This window comes from Thermobia domestica, chromosome 7, assembly GCF_964235325.1.
Source record: "Thermobia domestica chromosome 7, izTheDome1.hap1.1, whole genome shotgun sequence".
Classification (NCBI taxonomy): domain Eukaryota; kingdom Metazoa; phylum Arthropoda; class Insecta; order Zygentoma; family Lepismatidae; genus Thermobia; species Thermobia domestica.
This window is the reverse complement of record NC_137460.1, coordinates 132311785-132335911: the sequence shown is the minus strand read 5'-3', so window position 1 is coordinate 132335911 and position 24127 is coordinate 132311785. Positions and strand designations below refer to the sequence as shown.

The following is a 24127-nucleotide window of genomic DNA, read 5'->3' as shown; positions in this document are numbered from 1 at the left end:
TCAACCGGTGAATTGCCATGTGACATTATCAAGCAAATTTTCACTACATTCAAAAGGCTAGCAAACTTGACATCATCCTTTAGCATCTTGTAGTAAAACTCATCTAATCTAAAAATAATAATAAAATAAATATGGACTGATCACTTAGCCACTGATCGCAAAATCGATCTTGCATTGTAAACTAATGATCTATACAAGAAAAATTTAAATACAATTAAATTAGCAAATATGTATAGCTCATAAAGGCATATGCATATTCTAGTCCCTCAGAAAAAATCCTAAGACACAATTAGCATATTGCTAATATGTAGCAATTTAAATCATCATTGGGACTGCACTTGAAAAATAAAGGAAATAAAGGACATATATATTTGTCCTATAATAATTGTCACAAATTTCCAAAATATAGGAAAACAGGACAAGTGGGAGCCCTGTTTATATAAAAACCACTGTGTTATAGTTAACTGATAAGGACTTTGGACTGACAGCTAGGCCAAGTTTGTTTACGGGAAGCAAGCGCTCACGGAATAAGCAAGCCCATTATGCCTGCATCATTGACTCACAATCACATGTTCACGAATGTAGTTTATGGTGCAAGTCTTTTGAATCATCCTGTTGCTTTTCATCATTGGGTACAGGCCATGCGAAACAATCTATTAAGTATCTAGACAAGCCCTCAGTTTTGGTATGTTTCATTATTGGGCTCAGGTCGTGCGAAACATTTCAACTGATATTAACAACTGAATTTTTTTCGCTTAGCCTACCAAAGAGCCTGAAATATTGAATTGGTATTCCTATAGTACAGGTGTTAGAAAAAGATGAAAATAAAGTATGTATGAAACCAAGAAGAGATTCAAAATACTCTACTGTCAAGTAAAAAGCAAACAAAGAAAACAAAACAAACAAAAAAAAAACGGAAGAAAAAAATGAGCCGCTAGGAAGGCGGGAAAGTACCTTCTGATAAGCATCAGAAGGTTAATACAAAAATACTTGTACATTTCCATCAACATATGGTGTTTGTCCCTCCAGGAATCAACTGCAAAACATACAAGAAATCTTTCTAATTGTAATGTTTGTAATTGATCGTACAATTTCTTGTGCATTTTCCCTGACTTGGCAAGCTTTTCTTGTGATTTTCCTGACTTTCCCTGACTAAAATCCATTTCCCTGACTATCCCTGATTTTCCCTGACTTTCCAGAATGTGGACACCATGTTATTTCATTATTCTGAAAATCCCTGATAATACCTGGTATATAAGAAATGTGTCCAAAAGTATTATCGGTATCGGCCTCTTCAGTATCGGTATCGGTGAAAAAGTGGTATCGGTACATCCCTAGAACAGTCGAAGAAAATAAATCCATACACTAGAATGTTATACTTAATCAATGCAAGGAGGGTATACCTACTTTCGGGCCACCCTGTATATCTCTCCGGCGTTTGTTTCAAATGATAATGAAAAAAGAAGGATAACTATTTCCCCAGTCTAAGATGAATCTTTATTGTTTGGAGTGTTTTGCCCAATGAACACGATATATCACTGACGTTATAATTAATTGTGTGTGTAATGTATTTGCTTATTACATACTGCATGCAAGAAGAAAGAAAACACTAGTCATACATGAATTAGAAACTCCAACCGGAAGTAGGCTCAAATCTTGCAAATGGTGCGAGATATTGAAAAAATAATAATAAAAAAATCTTCTTTATGATATTTCTTGCCGATTTTTACGAAGACGACCTTCACTTGTGTCTGTAAAGGGACATGTATAGATGTTGTGAGGCATGACAAGGAGATTCATGCTGATGCGCTGTGTAGAGAGCGCAGGTTCAGCAACTTCTCGAACTCCGATCTCTGTTCGTTGGATAGGCCACATCTTTCTGTTCTCCGTCTGCTGGAACTTCTACTTTCTCTATCTAGTCCTATTAAATTGCATGCTACTACCTTAGATTTTTGATGACAACTTTGTACTAGTGGATATTATGCAGTTTAAAGCAGAATATTAAATGTTAAAAGTCATTCACAACACATAATGGTCATTTAACGGTATTTTCGCCTCGCCATTTCCTTAAAGAATCGTAAGCAAAATAACAATAAAAAGCCTGAAATATTTTATATGTCAAGCGTTTCTATTCAAATAAATTTTATGAATATTACAGCTGAAGTAAATACTTTTTCGAAGTGTTTAAAATGTTACCAATCACCAAAGAACACAGGTATGAATGGATCCTAAAATATTTCAACTTTTTACCGGTATACACTACGTGTCTCACGGAACAAACTTGTGGGAGTCCAGAAAACATACTGCAATTAACACATCAAAAATTACAAACGGTATTCGTTAGTGAACATAGTTTTAAAGGAAATCTTGATAAGTTACAACCATTCAAATTCTTTATATTAGCATGTGATATATGTTATTTAACTGATTCTAACAATTGTAACTGCATTATATTTAACCTATGATGATGACATGTAAATTGTTCTTTACATAATGAAATATCCTTCTGAACGATATAATCCTCAACATCATAGAACATACAGAATCGGGATTTATGAAGATATAAATATTACAGATTTCTTTCTTTCTTTTTTTTTTTAAAGTGGTAGATACACTTCTCTTCTATATAGTTCTGGATATACCTTTAGAGACATAGATGCACGCCACTGTGCAAGGTTATTAAGTTAGTGAAACATTTTTTAAATTATAAATGAACTACATAGCAGATCATGCCAAAAATTTTATCGCTAGGGAAAAAAAAAAAACTGTTTTGAAAGGCTGTCTGCCTAGCACTAAGACATGTTACAGTATCTCAATCAGTGTTTTTTTTTTTTTTTTTTTTTGGGCGGTATGCAACGGTGTGTAGTACCAGCACGTTTTTCTGAAGTTTTAAAAAATACAATTTCTTTAGCCAAATTTTTATTTTTGCATTTATGTTTTTTTTTCTTTCAATTTAAACAATCTGAAGACATGCATTTAAACGGCGATACAGTCAATAGATGTCAGTACCTCGTAATTTCTTCCATTTTTTAAAATTTTGATGCTTTGGCAGAATAACATATTCCTGATTAGTACAAACACTTTTTCGCCCAGAAAAGAAACAATGACCTCAACAAAAAATTGTCACAAGATCATGACAGGTTGAGCATGTTGAGCATGACAAAACATCACGTTAATAAGTGTATGTTTGTTGACACTTTCATATTAAGGCCGATGGTACGAATATCTATTTACAGATACCTTGGAATAAATTTGTAAATATCTTATAATTATCCTTATTTCGCTTGAAATTCTTGACTGAATTTTGTTGTTAATACATCCCTTCAATTGTTCTATCTTTTTTAATTTTAACTAGTTTAACGTTCCACGTTTGTGCTCCGAGGCCAAAAGAGACGGTAATAATGATAGTGAACTAAAATGAAATTAAAACTTTCAGTTTAAGGTCCCACGATTATGCCCTTTACGCTAAGGAAGATGGACGATTAAGAGTAGACAGAGAAAAAGAACTTCGTGGTTTGGTCGCTTTGTTCGTTCAGAAATTTTCGATATCGTAGTAAATGCTTTTCACTCAATAGATGGCTCTGTTTCGGGAGGGAACTATTTATAGTCTGTACTCATTTATCTCCCCCATGCTACTGACGGGTGTCGCACGGTCCATGACTCATAAATCAACATTTAACCTACTGTACTACCCGACGTCACACGTTTAAAAGGTTGTCTCCCACTCTTAGATTTCTTACAACTGCGAGTCTTGGATGAATGGAAGGGAACGGGACTATTACCCGCTCCCCCCGAAAAAAGTCAAAATTCATACCGACCTTCGGGAATTGATAAATTTGTAAAAGACCAAAAATTATGGAGGAAATTTTCTATCGAAACCATTTTGTATAATGCAAACATAGTGAAAAGCAATGCATATTAGGTTGGAGAAGGAAAATACATATAAGGAATATTACGATTAACATCCATATAAACTCTTAGTAAATTTATTTAGTTTTTGAACTTTTAAAACAAATAAACTCGAGAAGGATGTTTATACACATACTGTTAGTGGCGTACGCAGAATTTCGTATAACATTGCCTATGAAACGAGACTAGAAAGAAAGTAGTCTTGTCTCATAAATCTTGATCCTCGAATAATTTTTTCGTCTCGCCTCGATTCTCGGAAAGCTTTTTCATTTCATCTCGAAAACTTTGTCGTCTCATTTTATAAATTTATGCCCTAATTTTTTCTTAATTTCATCTAGAAGTTATCAGAATCTTTTCGCGTCACGAGAAGTCCATGAAGGGTATGATCCAATAACACTTAAGCCATGTTTATTTTTGAAGTATATTATGTAATAACTTGTGCACCTCTAAACGTTAATAAATTACCTTCATTGTGTTCATAGAATCAGATTATCAATGTATAGTTTTTATACTATGAATCATCTAACACTGAAACATAGTTTGAGATCCAAGACTTGGATTCACAGTGTTGCCCATGAGAGTAGTACCATTTCTCCTCTCGTGTCGAAGACGAACACCAAGACCAGGGATCTCGATGCAAACCCAAGCTGAGAGAATCTTGCATACGTACTACTTGAAAATTTTTTAGGAGGGGAAAGAAAGGGGAAAAAATCATTATTACCTTCACTTGAATTTCTTATCAACAGAAGCTAAATATAAAATATATAAATCTCACGGAACTGTACAAGACTTCTTTTCGATTTATACAGTGTGGATAATTACTTTCCAGACTTTTATGTTTCACTCAGTACAACTCCAAAAATTCATGTAGTGCTTGCACTTTATTCTCTTATTTGGATACTTACACTAAACTTACAATGAAAACAAAAGTTTCTTTAGAGTAGGTAAGTTGTAACAGACGGGTGTATTCACCACAAAAAGGCTTCAAATTGAGACGGTTTATATTAATACATTTGTTTTACAACAAAGTATTGCTCTACAACCTCGGAAGTAATTTTACTTTCCATCATGGCTTCTGTTTCTCAGAACTGTCTTGTATTATGACTGGTCTCATTGTTAGTTCCTGGGGTTGCGGACACGAGCCCTCCTTAGTAAAAGCAAGCAATAGGAGTAAACATTAGAAATCTCCGTGTATCTTTGGTCTTCCTTTGCAACTTACCCTGAGCAAAGAGAATGGCAGTGACAGAAGACGACAGAAGGCATAATTCTATAAACTGTTACAACGGAAGAAATTATGTGTCTGATTTACTTTGATCATCATTTGATTCACTTACGATAGCGCATGATTGGATTCTATGAAATAATACGAAAAATAGTTGTATGCTTAGGACAACAGGTAAACTAAAAGTAAACTAACAAAACATGTTACTGGTTTTCCTAAAACTAAAGCGAAATGTGGCATCGAACTTCGGCAACCCTGTACACTGTCCTATCACATTCACATAATGGTGAACAATATTACATTAAAAAAAAAAAAAAAAAAAAAAAAAAAAAGATTTACATTATTATTGATGCATTAAGACAGACATTGGTACGCGTAGCTCTTATTTCTTCTTTTATCCACTGTAAAATTTACATATGGAAAGCATAAGATTTCCTAAAAGCAAGACTTGCAAGACTCTTGGAAGTAAGACCAAGACTAGGTGTGTAAAACCAAGATCCAGACCAAGACCAAGGACTCCAGCGCACCACCAATTCATTACTAAACGGAATTTTCATGTTTCTCGTCACGTCTCGAACGTTAAAAGGTATTTCCCGACTTGACTCACGTGATAAAGTTTCTCGTCATGTCGACAACACTAATTTCGTAATGAGGGTTTCAAGCTGAGGCAGCCCGTGAAGGAAATTACACCGGTAAAATTAAATTTTCACTTACAACTAAACGAAGAAATTTTCATTAGTGTACTAATTGTTGTATAAGACTTAAATTTTTGCCAGTGTGGCTTCTTTACGAGCCGCCTCTGGTTCAAACATTCAATTTCATCTCCTCTTAGGACAAGTGTGAATTTAATATATATATATATATATATATATATATATATATATATAGTCAATGTTTATTTGTCCATAACATCTTCCTCGAGGGCTTATTTCAAACCTAAAACCACCCTTGGTACGCCAATGCTATCAATAATATACACTCGCCTTATCAGCAAATTACATAGAAACTTGATATTGCAAATAAAAAAAAAAAAAAAAATACAAAAAATCACAGTACATGTTGTTAGTGAAATCTTGTCGAAAAAAAAAAGTATATCGTTTTTGCCAATAATAATTTGCGGGTTATTTTGTTCGTAGAATATGTGCTGTATGTATGGCAATAAAAAAATTTAGGAAACATATTAACAGTCTTCAAGAAAGCACCATAAACGCACACATAAATAAATAAATAAATAACGTTGAACAGCTAAAAATAATAATACAGCGCTGAAAAGCAGGTCCTAATTCATTATTTATCTATAAAAAATCTGTGCCAAATATGTATATATATATTATAGCTTCGATGGTAATTTTGTAAGGCATTTATTTATTTGACTCGGCACGAACTTCATTTTTTATAGATAATAATAATAATAATAATAATAATAATAATAATGAGGAATTATTTCTTGCTTTCTAGCGCCATTTTTAAAATCAATTAATATTTTTTTTAAAAGAAGTTATTTTTTCTTTTCTAATTTTTAGCGTCTCTATTTTTCTTGTTACCCCAGTAGTTTAGATGGATACCTAATATAAAGGTGGGACACTAGCTTCCTATAAAGGGGTCAGCCTACGAAATATGTGTAAACATTTCTCCATCAAATCGGTACACGCGTAATGACATTATACATAACATACACACAGTATTAACATTATCAGCTGTTGAAGAGTTTCATGGTCTAGCTCCCATGACTCTTTTATTTTATAGATCCTGATAAAAGTTATATGGAATCAACGAGAAAGTACACTTTTTGAAACCAAAACAGAGTCAGTCGGTGCACATATATCGAAGATATGTGTGAACATTTATACATTGAAGTCGGCTTTCACACCGCATCCATTAAGGTGTTTCCTGGTCTACTTCGGAAAACTATCATTACATTTTGACAAAATTTATACGGAAGAGTATGGAACCGGAAGCATACTCTTAAAAACATTTTAAAAACTTGAAAATCGATGCATCTATGTTATTACAATTTGTAAATTTTGTATCGCATTTTCTGTACTATAATGAGTAATTATAGATTCATACCAGAAGTCCAATGAATACAAAATACTGTATGTTGGATTTTACAAGGGTTGTAAATGGGCACTCGATATATCAGTCGGTATATGGGTACTTCAAATGAAAAGTGAAAAGTGTCGTATTTTTCTATATTTTCGGCGCTGAAGAATGCCGTTACTGCATTTTACTAATCATATCCAAGTCCTATTCATGCTACACCATATACTGGCTAGGTCCAATATAGTTTAAATTTGTTTTCTCTGCTGCCTTTTCTTTAAGGGATTTTTTATTTTTAATTACATAAGTCAGAAACAAGAATAGCATGACCCGAAACCTGAGGTCTGAAGGATGACCCACTAGCAATAAACCGATAAAGGGAAGGGAAGACAGTGGAAAACTGTTTTGTAACCCAAAGTCGAGGTATTTTTACTTGTAGCAACTAATCCTTCACTGAAAAGTTTCTTGAAATAATAGTAATGTTTCGTACGTTACTGAATTCTCTATGTCTGTGTGTGTGTGTGTGTGTGTGTGTGTCTGTCTGTCTGTTATTTGCGAATTTTTCAATTTTAAGCCCTCCACTCGATAGAGCATCAAAACTAAAGAAATGATGGAACTTTTCGCTTCACTCTTACCGTTCCTGAGATATTGGCCAAAAAAGTTCCGATTTCGGGAGATTTAAGGAGTCACATCTCGGGAACCGTAAGTCATAGAGTGATCATATTGGTGTTGATCAATAACTAAGAGGATGGTGAACATTGTGGTACCAAATAGTAACCGGTGGCCATTGGTTATATCTGCATTTTCAGTATATATACGGTGATAGAAAATGACAGCTCAATATAGCTAATTCAATAGATTCCCTAATATGCAGGTTCCAAATATGTAAGTGCATTATCTACTGAATTTAAGCAAATAAATATAATATACAATTTCATATAAATTTCAAAACTATTATTACTTTTTAAGTTCGTTCTGGCAATGATCTTGGAGCATTCTCAATTGGTATTATTATTTGGGATAAATTTCACAATCTTGTTTTCCGAAAACAATTTATGTGCATTTAAAACAATATTTTACCGGCATCCTAAACTTATTAAAATTATTTAGCGTTTCCTTGTTTATCATTGAATTCCTTACGGAGTTTTGGATTATTATTATAATAAATTACAAGTTTAATATGCGCATGAAACTTCTACTGGTGCAGCTGCATTAACGTATCTGTAGCTTATATTGAACTATTGTGCCATTAAAAAATAAAATAAAATAAAATGTTTATGGCTCATGTGAAATTGATGCTCTCAATCCACACTAGCTGTTTTGCTGCCTCTTAAGAAAAATGAATGATGATAGAAGAATCGGTGGAATGAGAATTGGGAGGAAAAGGGAGTACGCCGAGAAAACCCATGAACACAACGCTGTCCACCACAAATTTACTTGGCCGGAGATCGAACCAGGGACCTTACACTAAAGCTAAGCGCTCTACTACTGAGCCACCGTTGTCCCAAGATAGTGACCAAACGGTGGACCGAAGAAAGTGGGAGGAAACGGAAAAACCCATTGTAAGGTGCAAAACATACATTTACCTCGAAATAAAAGATGAGGAAAATTTCATTTTATTTTTCGGACAAAGAAAGATTCTGACAAAGAAAGATGAGAAAAATTCTACGCATTATGTACACGAAAATTTATTTATTTATTATTTTATTTTATCCTAAAAATTAGTTTTTGTGAGTTATTTACGTCAATATGGTTAATTCGATAGAGATTCCTGAATATACATTGCTATTATGGCGTACATTGGAGGAGTTAGTGGAATAAAGGGAGAACCACGAGAAAAGCCATCCACACGATATTTGTACACCACAAAACCAATTTCCTCACTATTCTAAGTTTTCTAAAATTTCCTGACTTTTCGTGGTTTGTTGCAACTCTAAATCTATTAGTATGACTCTTTAATATTGGGAATTAGAGCGACACTGAGATATTCGAGCTGTAAATAGGATGTTATGCAGAAAACACGCGCCTACATTCATAAATTACTCAAACGTTTTATTTATTGTAAAGTGTCTTTCCACTAGAATACTATGATTTGATTGTACCACAAAATGATGATTCACCGTGACAAAAAAAAAAAAAAAAAAAAAAATAAATAAATAAATAAATAAATAAATAAATAAAATAAAATAATAATAATAATAATAATAATAAAAGTGATCAACTGTTTATAATGCATAAGCATTTGTGGCTGTAATCAAAAGTATATTATGTGACAAAGCGTAGTATAATACGCCGTTTTACAGAACAAATCTGTCAATTTAACACAGATATTTTAATTTCACGGCTCTTGGAGGATAATAGAGAAAAAGATTAGAATTTAACTTAATTCATTGATCAAAATCTCATGCAAAAAATTAGGTTTGTAAGTTTTCTTTATCCGTACAATTAAAAAAGTTTTTAAAGAATTATAACAATGTGCTCACCTTTGCTTCCTGGTCCTCTTCTTTTTAGTTTGTGTTGATATTTCGACTTGCGCAGGACTCACGTTCGCATCTCTTGCAGGATGGGGTTTCTATATTCTAACCATTAACTGTTTTTGTCTGTCCTATAAAGAAAATGAGCTCAAATAATTCCTGGATCAAATTACTTTCACAGAACACTTGCACTTTCAAGTCAATGTATGTGGAGCCAGGTCCGAAATAGCAAGCGGATGGGAGAAAATCAGCAGTAACAGAAGGACTTTAGCTACTCTCGTCTGAAATATTTCAATTTTACAATAAAGTATCTATCTTGTGATTTTAAAAAAAATTTTGAATCTACATCCAAACTAGTTCCTTATACAGCACATCCATTTAGCTCTCCTTACATAACAAATTCTAATCTTATAGCTGCTGAATTTCATGTTGTACTGATTAAGAACAAGGTCAAATTTATGTAACAGTGAAGCTCATATTTCATAGTGGAAATAACCTAACATCTACGATTTTCTTTTGTTGGCGACGACGCATATCCCACTTGAAACAGGCAAAGCAGAGGAGCACCACCGGCAATAATTGTTGAAAACTTTGAATTATTTCACATATAATTTTTTAATAGCTTCTGGCGCCAGCCTACCAACGGCATACAGGTTTATGATATGTCTGAAAACTTGCATCCTATTAAAACGATTATTTGTGAGAAAAACACATAACCTGTTATAACTGAGGTGATTACTGTAAACTAAGTATTTATTCCTGTTTAGAGAAAGGCAAAGCCGGAAGAACTGTGCGTCTGTAGGGAGCAGGAACGTTACCGGTATTGAGCATGCGTATAAAGGAACATAAATATGAAAAACACTGTTCAAATTGTCCTAATAGTCCAGGAAATAAAGGGTTTTTGTCGGGAAAGATTCGAAACAAGCTGAATTTTGCCAGTTGTTAGGACCAAACTAGAAATACATTTTCCCAAACGTCCCCCTCGTCCCCCTTGTGATTTCCCTTCCACCCCATTTTAACATCTAATTTGGACGGTTTTCCATTATCGCTCATATCCCCGTTATTATTAATCCGATCTTCAAACTCTTTTCACAGTTTTCTTTTTTGAACCACGATCTAAAAAAAAAGTTATTCTTAACAATTTTCGCTAGGTCTAATACTTTAAGAGATATTTGTAGAAATTTGTAAAATTTTACATTTTTATGTGTACTTTTTTCCGTTTTTTTAATATTTTAACTTTCGTGTATTCGATAATTTGTAGAAAAGCTTCAAATAAAAGTTGTAGAGTGCTTCTTTAGTTTTAAAACGATGTATATATTAATATACTTAGAGGTATGGGAACGTGTAAAAGGATACCTTAAGAGAGCCAAGTGTGTGCTCATTATTATTGCAAACTTCGCAGAGTTGCCGTGCCTTCGCTCGCCTCGTTTACTTCAAATACCATAGCATAAGATCGCGTGAACCCCTACGCAATATCCAAAAATGGGGCCCTTTTCTTCTTTTTCTGGTTTTGCTGCTAACCTGAGCTTTGACATTTACGGTTTCTGCCTCAAGCCACACTGATCGTTCTTGGTTAATGATGATCGTAAATAAATATTTCCGATTTTGTGAAATATATTTCTCGTATTTTTTCTCAATTTCGTATATATTTTTTGTCAGTTTTGGTTCATGGAGCCTTCTGCCCCTAACCCATATGATATAGGGTTGTTCCATTATTCACCACGTATGGCGTGTGCTGGACTGACAGCCAGCAGCTGTGAATTAATTGACACCATTATCACAACTGGCAGAAGTGAATTAATTGACAATATTATCTATTAAAAATAATCATTGCCATTCACAGAATCACGGACCTCTCACCCACCGCTAGTTAATGTTACTTGTAAATTATTCATTGCAGCCTTGGAAAATTCAAGATTGCATATAAAACTCCAATTGACCAAAGCAGTATGTATATATATATATATATATAATCTTAATATATATATATATACTGCTTTGGTCAGTTGGAGTTTTATTTACAATTTTGTGTTTCTTATACACGTTATGTTCATTATTTATTTCTTTACTTTTGTTTACACACCATCCTATCAATAATTCATATATACAATTCCTGTCTATATTGAAAGCATTTAACAGTACTTACAATATATACATGCTATTATTCATAATCAATTGTGTATTGATCTTCAGCCATGGTTGCAGCGTTGTGACATGAGAGACCATTACAATGTTTGCACATACCTGAACAATTCATATCTGACAACACTTACAATAATCCCCACAATCATTTTGTAAGAACACGACACTAAACACAATAAATCATCATCTTGTGCAAAAGGCTTTGAAGAGGTAACTGGTTTAAGTACTTATGTCCCTCATCCATTTCCTCTTACGGCCTCTAGTTTCCATCCCCATTCAGTAGCTGACAAATTGACTCCTAACCATCTCTGTACTTGCAAATAAACCCTTAGTGAGTGGTGTTGACGTGCTTCTGTTGTTGGAGATAGTTTAGCCAAATCGAAATTTGATTTCAAATTTGACTTTCTTGTGAGCATAGTGAATTTGAAATATCGGGCTTTATTCAAGTTTGAGTATCTGTTCAGATCATACTCAACGTCCTCCATTTCTTAGTAATTCTTCTTTGCATATATTATCCTCGGTAAACATCAAAGCTTCCTTCTTAGCGTCAGACAAGGATTTCAACATTTCTACTGGTTTTACCTTTCCTAAACCATAAAAGTAAGACGTGGTGTCGCAGCTAGTCACTGCATGGGTAAATAAGAGACTTCTTCTGATTTGTTTTATTCAATCAAGATTTGAGTGTTATAAAATACTTTGGTTCGATCCTTACCGCCTATTTGTTTACAAAAATACGTACTATTTTTTCTTCTTTCTCAGGAGTAAGGGCCACTAAAAGGAGGAATAAATACGTATCGAAACCTACAACAACGATCTTGGAACGCCGATTTAGTTTTTCTATGACAGCTTCCACTATATGAACATCAGCATCTTCTTCTGCCATGTAGACTCACAGCCAGTTCTGATGCTACTGCCTGCAACATTTTTTTCTTGTTTTCCCTATTTCCTAAAAAGTTTTCTTTGGGTGTTAAACATTTTGTGTTATCCTCAAAGTTTATTTTGCATGAAGTTTTATTTGCAGCTCTTCTGTTTTGTTCCTCGTCATTAATGGTCGAATGCTCCAAATATCCATAAAAAGTTATAGTACGGTAGCATTTCCTTCATAGTTACATTTTACATAGTCACAATAATATTTAACTATTTCTTCATATGTGAAATCACTCGGCCATCTCACATAATGAATCAGAAACCCTCCATCGACTACAAATGTCGCATCAATTACATCAATATCTTCTTGCAAACCACCTTGGAATATTTTCAGCAATGAGGATTTCGTGCCTTTACGAAGTGACACATCAAAAAGAGACGGTGGTCTATATGCTAGCTCATATGATAAGTATTCTTTTAAATTGTTTGGATTGTCACAAACACACAATATTCTGTTGAAAAGATGTTGAGGACTGACTGTCAATTCCTTTGACCGAACTTTCACTTTTTTTGATTTAGTTGAGTTTTCACCATGTCCCTTCTATGAAACTGTAAATCGCTAAAATTTTTGTCTTTTACTTTTTCCATCGCTGAGACTATTTCATAAACCTTATTACACTTGACAGAATAATCAGACACATATTCAAATGATAAAGAAAGGAGTTTTCTAGATAAATTAGTGAACGGATTGTGTTCTGTAAGCCATGTAGCGAACTTTCCCAATTTGCCTGGTCTCCTTTTCTTTTTTCTCTAATCTCCACATGTTGTTCAGTAAATGTTATAGCAGTTCCCAAAAACTCTTCAGTGGCATTCTAAAAGGACTCAAAAACCGACAGTGATTTCATCGGCGGTTTTTCAGTTCCCTTGAGACATCCCTCGCGCACGCCTTGCAAAGCTTTGAAATCTGCACTTTTAAATAGAGCAGGTATGAGTTTTGAGTTTTTCAGCTGCGCTCTCTACGTTGTATAGTTTTTGAAATACAGGCCTCTGGAATTCGTTTTCCCACGATTATATCTCCGAAATGAGTGGCATAATTCGACCACCTTATATATGGAGTGTTAATATATATATATGTATATATTAGAGAACGGCAATAATAGAGAACATAGAATCAGAAAACTTCACTCCATATCCTTGCTGCTTTTGAGTTTTTTTGTTTGTTTGTACTCTCGAAACTTCACGGAAGTAACTCTGGTCCCTTTTTACAATACGAGTTGACTCGATAAATTAAAACACATTAAATTTTCTGCGTATTACTTTTGATAAATTACAATAGTCCAGTTTCCATACTAACAATGGAATTTCATAGTGAGGAGACGTAATTTAATTGACAAAGTTCAGTTTAGATGTAAAAAACTAATTGGTACATTTACTTCTGTGAAAATCCTATTTTGATCTTCGTATATAGCTCTAACAACTGGCGTGTTTTCAAGAGCTCAGAGTATATATATATTTTAAAAAAGGATGAAATTAAATAGACTTGGAACATTGAATAAATAAGAGATTTTAACTTAAAAGTCACATCTAAGCAAAAGGTACGTCCAAAATCTATACTACTTACCGAAAATTTTATCTCAATAAAACTATTAATTAACCATGGATTGTCCTAATGAGCACAAACAGATCAAAATAACAAAACAAAAACAACACCACTTATGATGCAAACCATATGAAACACTCACTATTATGCTGACATATTAAAGTCGACTAAACAATTTGCAGGGAGCAGCTGTCCGGCCGGCACCAGTGTGTGTGGTACTAGTGAGCACGTACTGCGCTCTCTTAAGGTACCCCTTTTACTTGCTCCCATACCTCTAAGTATATTAATGTATACATCGTTTTAAAGCTAAAGAAGCACTCTACAACTTTTATTTGAAGCATTTTTACGAATTATCGAATACACAAAATTAAAAATACAAAAAACGAAAAAAAGTACACATAAAAATATAAAATTTTACATATTTCTACGAATATCTCCTAAAGTATTAGACCTAGCGAAAATTGTTAAGAATAACTTTTTCTAGATCGTGGTTCAATGAAGAAAAGTGTAAAATGAGTTTGAAGATCGGACTAATAATAACGGAGATATGAGCGATAATCGAAAATCTTGCAAATTAGATGTTAAAGGGGGTGGAGGGGTGGGGACTTTTGAGAAAATGTATCTCTAGTTTGGTCCTAACAACTGGCAAACAATCATGAATTTTTTTTCCTTGCATTTCCTGGGTTATAAGAAATCACCACATGCTATTTTTTAAATCACAATTGTAGAATAATGAACCACCCTTTTAACCGCTATTTCTACGTTTATTGATGGTTCCGCCCAGCTACTGTTAAACCTACTGTATACTAATCCGAGAATGGGCAGCCGAGTGTTTCAGTAGTGTTAGCAATGCAACGAATTTTCGTATTTTGCATGTGCGAGACAAAGGCCTCTCCAACGCTGAGACCTAATCAATGTACTCACGCCTCTCTCTCTCTCTCTCTCTGTATATCTCCTGCTTCCTTTACCTCTGCCTCTGCTTGGCTGCCCTTTCTCTGGTAAATATGCGTCTGGCAAGTTCCTTAAGAAATATTCTTCTTTCGTGAATTAACAGTTTTTACCTGTAGATCTTAAGAAAATAAGTAAATCAACAAGTTAAAAAAATCGTATTCTTAACCTGCACCTCTCTTGTAATAGCTCGTTAATCTAAAGTGACATAAACCCTAACTAAATTAAAATATTTATTACCATGGTTGGTTGGTTTAAACCTTCCTTCAAACCAGCTGTTTTTTCTTTCAAAAAAAAAAAAAAAAAAAAAGTTTGAACAAACAAAAAAAAAAAAAAATGAAAAATGCTTTAAATCGTTTGAACTGCATGGTGACGTTTCCACATATCATATCATTTGTATTAGTTTTACCTGATTCTCACCTTTTAATCAACGCGACCTACGTTCAATTCTCGGTCGAACCACAACCCTTCTTTCAAGTGTAAACCAAGTACGATTCGGACGTCACTTTAAGCGAGTCTTCTTGACAACCTCGGTATTACATAAGAATGTTAAGCTTAAACATACGAAATAAAACCAAATTGTATATTTCTGCTTGCCTGAATGCCTGTTGTTTTATAAATAAGCCAAGGTTGCTTCAATATGTTGATAAAAATTGGCAAAATTTATCGACTGCCTATGTAGCTTCCCACATTAGCTTGGACTGGACTTCTCAGTTTTAATTTTATAAATGGTATCTACATAGTAAATCTGTAATGTAATACCTCAGTTTTAGCGTACTGATTATCATACGCTGACCGTAAAATTTTATATGCAAAGTAATAACAGGATTTTCCCGGTGACCAAGGCGGGAGTTTCCCGATTTAAGAAATTTACTGACCGGACAACCGAACTTTCTAATGAAACGGGACAGTTCTGATTTCCGAATAGGCGAATATACTATTGGTGTTGGAGTGAAGTAGTGGAACTTGCATTCTGCTATTCCAAGTCCAAGTGGAGGACAATTTCTCTTGAATGTAAGCCGACAAGCTGTTTGGATTCCGTTCTAAGCTCATGTGAGCCTTTAGACGGAGTATTTCTGCACAGTATACAAAAGCTGAATTTTATGTTACAAATGTAGTGTTATTAGCGTGAAACCATTACAAATGCTAGGAATGGGTATTACTGCGAAAATCCACAGATTCATTGATTGAGGTTTAATGAGAACATCATAATCGAGGCTATTTGTCCCCGTCACGATCAACACGACTGCTCAAAAACGGACCGCTTTAAATAAAATATAAAAATGAATATAGTAAAATATAAGAATAATGCTGCAAACTAGAAATAAAACATAAGAGATAAAATAATTAATATATGTAACAATAACAATAAATAGTAACAATAGAGAAAATATATAAATTTAACAAGTAGTAATAATAGTAACAGTAGATTAAAATATATAACAACAATAAATGGTAATAATAGGAACAAAGACTAACATTTAAGGCAAACCTTATTACCGTCCTCTCAGTATCCATCAGGTCGTCTTCTACCATGTTAGATTTCAGATTACAAAAAACTGCAGGTGGCTACGAACAGGTATAGATTTTGCTCTTTTCGAGGAAAGAACCGTATCCCCTGATCTGGTGTATATCTTGGCCAAATTTTAGGCCGGCCATATAAGATGAATAGCGACAAGCTGGACTTCGTCGAAGATCACAATTAAAAGAAACACGTGGAGTTTTGAAGGATTCGCTAGTAGACGCAACTGGAATCTGAGTTTCTGAACTTTTGTGGGGAACAAGATGCTTCGGCAGAACTAATAGAAACAGGTAGGTTCTGAGGGGATTCACTCGTCGATGCGACTGGAGTCAGAATTTTTAGACTTTGATTGGAAACAAGATCTGTTGTAGGTGGAAACGTCGGACGTCTGGATTGCCACAGATTTACAAGAAGTAACTTCAACAGTAGCACAATGCACAGAAAGCGAGGAAGGATTGCTTTATTTTAAGCGACACTTAGCACCGCCAGCAGAGAACTTTTTCAACGATCATTAGCTCTCGGATAAGTTTCTCAAGGTGAAGGGCTGGACAATCCCGAGACCAAGCAGAAAGTTCGTCTTTGCAGTTGATATAAAAGGACTCAGTCGATGTATAGGGCTCCACACCATGATTACTCTGGCCACAATTCGCATGACAACAGTACTCGCATTATACGACATGCTGGTGTGTCCGAAGTGTTGGCATTTGAAACAACGCACGAGACTGGTAATATAAGGAGGAACCCCATATTTAAGTCGATCATAACCAGCCTTCAAGTACTCCGGAAGTGCAGGTAAGCTGAAAGCAAGAATCAATGACTGAGTAGCAACGAGTTCCCCACACTTTTTACTTTTGATGCAAGTTATCTCTACAACATATTGGTTAGTCACGTCTTCCTCGTTGGCATTTAGCAGGTCCCAACTTGATATTATACCACGAGAGACCTTCAATAGACGATGGGGTTCTACCGACAGGTTAATCTGAGTACTTTCGCTGTTTCCTTCTCGTCGACCGCTTCCCCGACAAAGTGCCATTCCGTAATTTCTTGATATCTTTAACTGGTTTAGCGTTATAAGTAATAATTTTATTAATGAAGAAAGGGGGGCAAGCTTTAAATAGCACTCTGAAAATTTGCTTCAGCATTGGCACTATCAGCATCTTTATCTTTAATTACAAGATATCGAACTACAGGCAACACGATACTTGTCTTTTCCACAATATCTACACCTTGAGAGCTTGTCTCGCTCTCATTTGGTTTGGGCTTTTTGCGAGAGGGTAAAGCCCGGATTCCACTTTAAAACTTTAGTATCCATAAAAAGTTGATATTAAATATACATTTATATAATTAAATATAGCCCCAGAAAAAAAAGAAACGGACAAAAAGAAACAGCCTGTTGAATAAGAAGATAGACCCCACCAGTCCACAAAGAAGAAAATGTGCGGATTTTTTTCACCTTTTTGTGCTTTTTTATTATTTTACATTTTTGTGTTTTAATAGCTTTTTTTTTTTTTTTTTTTTTTTTTTTGTATTTTATATTTTTAAAGACTTGAACCCCGAACAACATGAACACTGGACACATACAACAGCCGGTGAGGATGGGTGCGCGTCCACTTTATACGAAAGAAGACGTCTATCCATTTCCCAAGACTCCCATCAACCATTTAGGGCACCACTCTATTCGGTCCTGCTGGGACTGCATACGCTTCACACCCCTGTTTCATGACTCCGAGTTCATGCGTCTTCCAAATCACAAATCAATTATCAGAAACCGGCCATAACGAGGTTGCCGAAACAAGAAAGCAGTCCGCATCCGAGGCTTACCTTTGTAATTTGCTCGATCGCACGTTTTAAATGCCGGGTGATCGGCCGAGCACAACCCCCAACCTGAAAGACCAGTGGCTTACTGCAGTTCCGAATAACTGGGCGATGCAGGAAAATCCACAGAGATGGCACATATTATATCTAATAACGTATCGCCACTTCGACGCTCATTATAGTCAACTGTTTACACTCATACTCTTTAGTGGCAACTTAGCTAAAGTTGGTTAGATGATGTAGATTTACAATATACTATCATAATTTTACGGTTAAAATGAATGAGTGCATATGTAAGAGATCTGTCTAAAATATTAATTTCCACTGGAGGAGCACTTCTGCATAATGCAGAAAATCAGTATTTTGTGTTTACAAGTATCAACCCATAATACTACGATTAGAGTGAGTGAATTACTGTCTAACATATCCACTGGGGGAATGTTTCTGCACAACATAGGAAACGTGTATGTCATATTTACAAATATACAGTTATTAATGTCAAACCATGACAAGTGCTCTAACCTATACAAGTACGTTATTTATATGCGATATAAAGTTTTTTTTTTTTTTTACTATCATTGTCTGTGCACATACCCTCCGCCACCAACGCGCCTTTTTCTACGAACGCACCTTGGCGCTGGACTTTCTCCTACGCTCCTGCTCTGACTCAGACAGGTCGGTAAGTTTCTTACACAATAGTTTTTATGTAATTGGTCCGGGGCGCGTAACTACACCCGTAAGAGTTCACATCAGTTTACACATAGGCTATACTATTAATCTGTACGCAATTATTTGGACAAACGCCACGGAAATAAGTATGCAGAATGTGTTAATTATCAATTAGAGCTCAAAAAGTGTTTCACGACGTAATGTATCGTAAACCTACAAGAGTTAGGGTTTTTGCACGTCTCGTAAATTGAATCTGGGTGGTCCCTTTAAACTTTATCTATGCTTATTTCGGTATATTCACATCGCCCAGCACAAATGTTTTCGGGGATACTTACCTGTGGTAAAATTATTTACTTTCTGATGTTATTCCTGGAAAGAAGATCTCTTGAGGATTTATTTATTTGGGATAATTTTGGAACTGGGGGGGGGGGGGGCGAATCAACATGTTTACAGGAGAAATGAGTTGATGTTACTTGTCATTACTAACCTAACCTAGCTTAAACCATCAAAAACTGAAAATGTAGGAAGAAAGTACAAATTTTAAGCTAAGAATTCTGACTCCCCAAATTCAAATATCCTAACCTAACCTACCTAAATCATAAAAAAAAAAAAAAAAAAAAAAAATGCAGAAGATATAGCAAAAAAGTACGAAATTTAAGCAAAATATTCTGGTTCCCCAGTTCCAAAAATATACCATTTATTTTAATAACGCTTATATCAATTCGCGGCCTATGTTTAGCAGAAGGGGTCCAGCTCTTTTCTCTAAAAAATGTTACTATTTTTGTAATTTCTGCCTACATTCGGTTAGTTTAGGGTAGAGTTGGTTAGTTTAAGTTAGGTTAGGCTAGTTTAGGTTACGTTAGGTTAGTTTATGTTATATTAGTGTAGGATTCCCTCATAATTTTCCAAAAATTGATAGAATTTCGCTGATTTCTACTAATATTACATTAGTTTAGGTTAGTTCAGGTTAGCTTACGTTAGTTTATGTTAGGTTAGCTTAGATTTGGTTACGTTATGTTACGTCTAAGTACTTGCATCATGCATTTCTCCTGTAAATTTTGTGTTTTTTACGTGCTTCTGGACCCCTTGTACTAAACATACTCCCAATTCGCTTCTTACTGATATTTATTGCTTTTATCCTGGGCATAATTGAAATATTTGTACTTGTAATCTTTCAAAATACCAGCTTCGCAGAAATAAACCTGAGCTATTTGATACCACTTTTATTATTATTATTATTATTATTACCTCCAACAATCACTTGAATATCCAAATCCAGTTAAGGAACCTATATTTAACCATTAAAACGAATTTTCATATTTGTGTACTTCATCTGTGTTGTATCACCGAGGCAGCATCAAAACACACTCTGTCCACCAACAAATCAAGCGCTTCTTCTTCTTCTTCTTCTTCTTCTGCTTCTTCGACATTCACTTACCTAAGCGAAGATCTCTCTCGGTAACTTCAAAAGGCAAAGATGGATGAAAGAAATGAATTTTCAGAGATGAGACGTAAAGCAGAGTTTTGTAAATATAGATAATAGGCGTAAAGAACAGGTGGAGACATGGTGAAAATTATTTAATCTACATTAAAGGGGCCAGAACCAAGAAGTTTATGGAGTATGGAGAAAAAAAAAAAATAGGCGATGTTACTGGTGGTGAGATACCTACACAACTCTTCGACCAAATTAGACAAGTAGAAATACTATAATAAGAGCGGATTTTCGTGCAAGTGTCTGCTGCTTGCGATTTCTATGTGTAGCCAACAGAAAGTTTACTCGTAGAACCGTATTTAAACAACTTTCTCAATTGGTTATTCAACCACATCGCAAGGAAAGCACGCAACGGACGCTTGCATAAAAAATCCGCCTTAAAGAACGAGACGGACTTCAGAGAGAATCCAGGAGGATTTTGAAGTCCAGGAGGATTGCAAGGATTGAAGTAGAGATTTAAAATCCGTGGCATTGCAAACAAACAGATACTGATACTGAAGAAGGGTCACAAGTGAAATGTGCCACAACGAAGAGTGGAACAAAATTTTCGCCAGACATGAAGATACGTTTGATGAAGAATAAGGTTGTAGAAGCTTGAGTCTGTTGATACGCGAGGAATTTGTTATACGGTTGAATGGCAAAGAAAGTTTTAAGAGCTTGGCGCCTTCAGAAAATCCATTGCTGGCATTCCCGAGTCCACTATTTGGGATATGGAAGGGTTAGGTGGAGGAAAGAAGTAGGTGGGTTGAATCAGAGTGAGGAGTGAGAGTGGTCAAAATAGGAAGAATAAGGAGACCAATCAAGATTGGTAGAAGATGAACGAATGGGGGTGGAAAGCGAAGGAAAGATAGAAGGAGAAGCAGTATTATGTAAAATAATAGGGGAGTGATCATACCGTACGGGTCAGAAAAAACGATCCATGTGATATGGCTAGAGTAAGTAGGTGAACAAAAGGTAAGATGGTAGTTCATGAAGATGGGGAAGACGAACTAGAAATGAGGAGCATCATTTTCCCACACCCTCTGTAGGAATGATCATAGAGCACACACACACACACACACACACACATATATATATATATATATGTGTGTGTGTGTGTGTGTGTGTGTATGAAAAATTGGGTAGACACAACACACACACACACACACACACACACACACATATATATATATATATATATATATATATATATATATATATATATATATATATATGTGTGTTGTGTGTGTGTGTATGTGTGTTGTGTCTACCCAATTTTTCATGACACGCTTCGCCACAGTATATGGGAGGGGGATGAAGAAACTAAGAAAGATATTTATGGATGCTGAGATAGAGAGAGGGGAGGAGTCTTAGAGGCAATCGCATTGACAATGGTCATTCTGTAAGGTGATGTTATCCAGATCAGTTAAAAATAAAATTAGAAAATGTCTACAAAGGCCGATGATATCCTATGACCGGTCACCAAAGAGAAACCTACCCAATATTTCAGGACACGATCTCTCACCAGAGAGGCTACAATTATACTTCGAAGAGAAACTAATACTAAAAGGTTACACTCACCAAAACTACATAGGTGTTCCTTCGTGGTTAAGCGGTTAGCGTACGCGTCATTGGCGTGGGAGACCGGGTTCGATTCCCGGCGGAAGTTCATGTGGTTTGGATTCCCGTTAATCAATAGGTCCCGTCTCATAAAGCCTCGCTGCTGAAAGGGACAATAAACTCAAAAATAACTCAACTCAAAAGTGCTTACGTGGGACGACTTGTGCAACTACACTTAGCTACATCTTTCCAATTGTATTAAGATGCACCTCCCTTTAATCCAAATGCTATTGTGAAGGTGAATGCGAATATAAATGAATTGTCATGTCTAAAGTGCACACGGCCTGCAAATTTCGAAGATAGATGAAAAATGTACTAATGCGAAAGATCCCAATAGGCTGGGGTTTGTCCGAATTCATGCGAATGAAGCGTCGTCTTCAGTCAAAATGGTTCAGATTTCTAGGTGGGAAGCGCCTACTGACGTTGAGATTAGGAAAAAATACAACTATGTCATGTGCAGTTACATATATTGGACAAGACGAGAGTACTAAAAAGGAAATTTTGTATTATATTAAGTCTTTGTAAACAAAATATTTGAGTGTGAATACATTGTTCCTACTAATGAAGAGAGACCTTCGTTAAAGATTGGATCTACAGGGTTTGTCCGGAAAGTAATAGGAGTGAGTCGATTTAAAAAAAAATATTGAGCCAATCGTTACAATTCTTTACAAACTTTCAAAATAGGCTCCTTCTGCGTCGATGCAGCGCTGCCAGCGGGATTTCCAAGAATTGAAGGCGTCACGGAAGTCATTGTCGGGAATAGCCTTGAGAGCCGCGGTGCAAGCTGCTTTGGATCCCCTCTGTCGTCTCAAAATGCTTGCCTATCATCGGGCGTTTCAGGCGAGGAAACAAAAAGAAGTCCGGGGGGCACATCTGGGCTGTAAGGCGGCTGCGGAAGTGTTGGGATGCCGGCCTTGGTCAGGTAGCTCGCCGCAATTTCTGGTCGTCAGTGAGCACTTTTGGGACAATCTTCGCGCACACATTGGGCATGTTCAAATGCTCCGTCACAATTTCATGAACCACAGTTTTTGGTAAATTTAACATTTGGGCAATTAAACGAATACTTAGTCGACGGTCTGAGTTCAAAACTTCGCGCACACGAGTCACATTGTCGGTGTTTGTCGAAGTCGAAGGTCTTCCAGCACGGTCTTCATCGGCGACCTCTTCCCGGCCCTCCGAAAAGGCCTTGTGCCACCGAAACACACCACTTCTTGCTAAAGCATCATCTGGGTAAGCCTGCTTGATCATATCAAACGTCTCTGTAGCAGATTTACCGAGTTTAACACAGAATTTAATCGCGTACCTCTGCTCTAACGAACGCTTGCACCACTCACAGAAACACGTCGCGCGAAAAAGCCTGTCCTGACTCTCCGTGTGCTCGGAGACAGCTGACCAGCCGCTCGTTCGTTAGCTAGGAACGCCCTCTACCGGATCCAGTCGGTGCGCGCACGCTCCGAAGTACAGTCATGGCGAAATAAAATCAGTCCTATTACTTCCCGGACAAACCCTGTATTACTATGCATATGTCCATAACGTTGGTTGCTAAAAGATCCACATTTTATTTGTTTCCTTTATGCTATATTATTCTAGCTGAAATGCACAGAATAGATTTATGGGAAATATTCCAATCCCCTTCCCCTTAGGATACTTATTTCTTTCAAAGTGTAATGATAAAAATACAGAAGATACTCTACTTTTGGCATAAATATTGAAATATCCTATCCCCACAGAACACGTCTTTAATCAAATTGTAATAATTACAAAACCCAGCTTCAAGTGGATACTATCTACCTTAGAAAACTCATTTCAAATGAGTCAGCGTTCTTCC

General features: G+C 35.6%; 1 protein-coding gene across 1 annotated transcript in view; it reads right to left on the bottom strand.

The window, feature by feature from the left end:
* The window catches only part of LOC145690399 (uncharacterized), a 32588-nt gene extending 11976 nt beyond the window's left edge, over window positions 1-20612 (bottom strand). Inside the window, exons 1-2 of the mRNA XM_081765241.1 lie at window positions 20457-20612; window positions 9655-9776 (exon numbers count right to left, since the gene is read on the bottom strand). The gene's annotated coding sequence lies outside the window, so the exon portion shown is untranslated. The remainder of the gene's footprint in view (window positions 1-9654; window positions 9777-20456) is intronic.
* Window positions 20613-24127: the final 3515 nt, after the last annotated feature.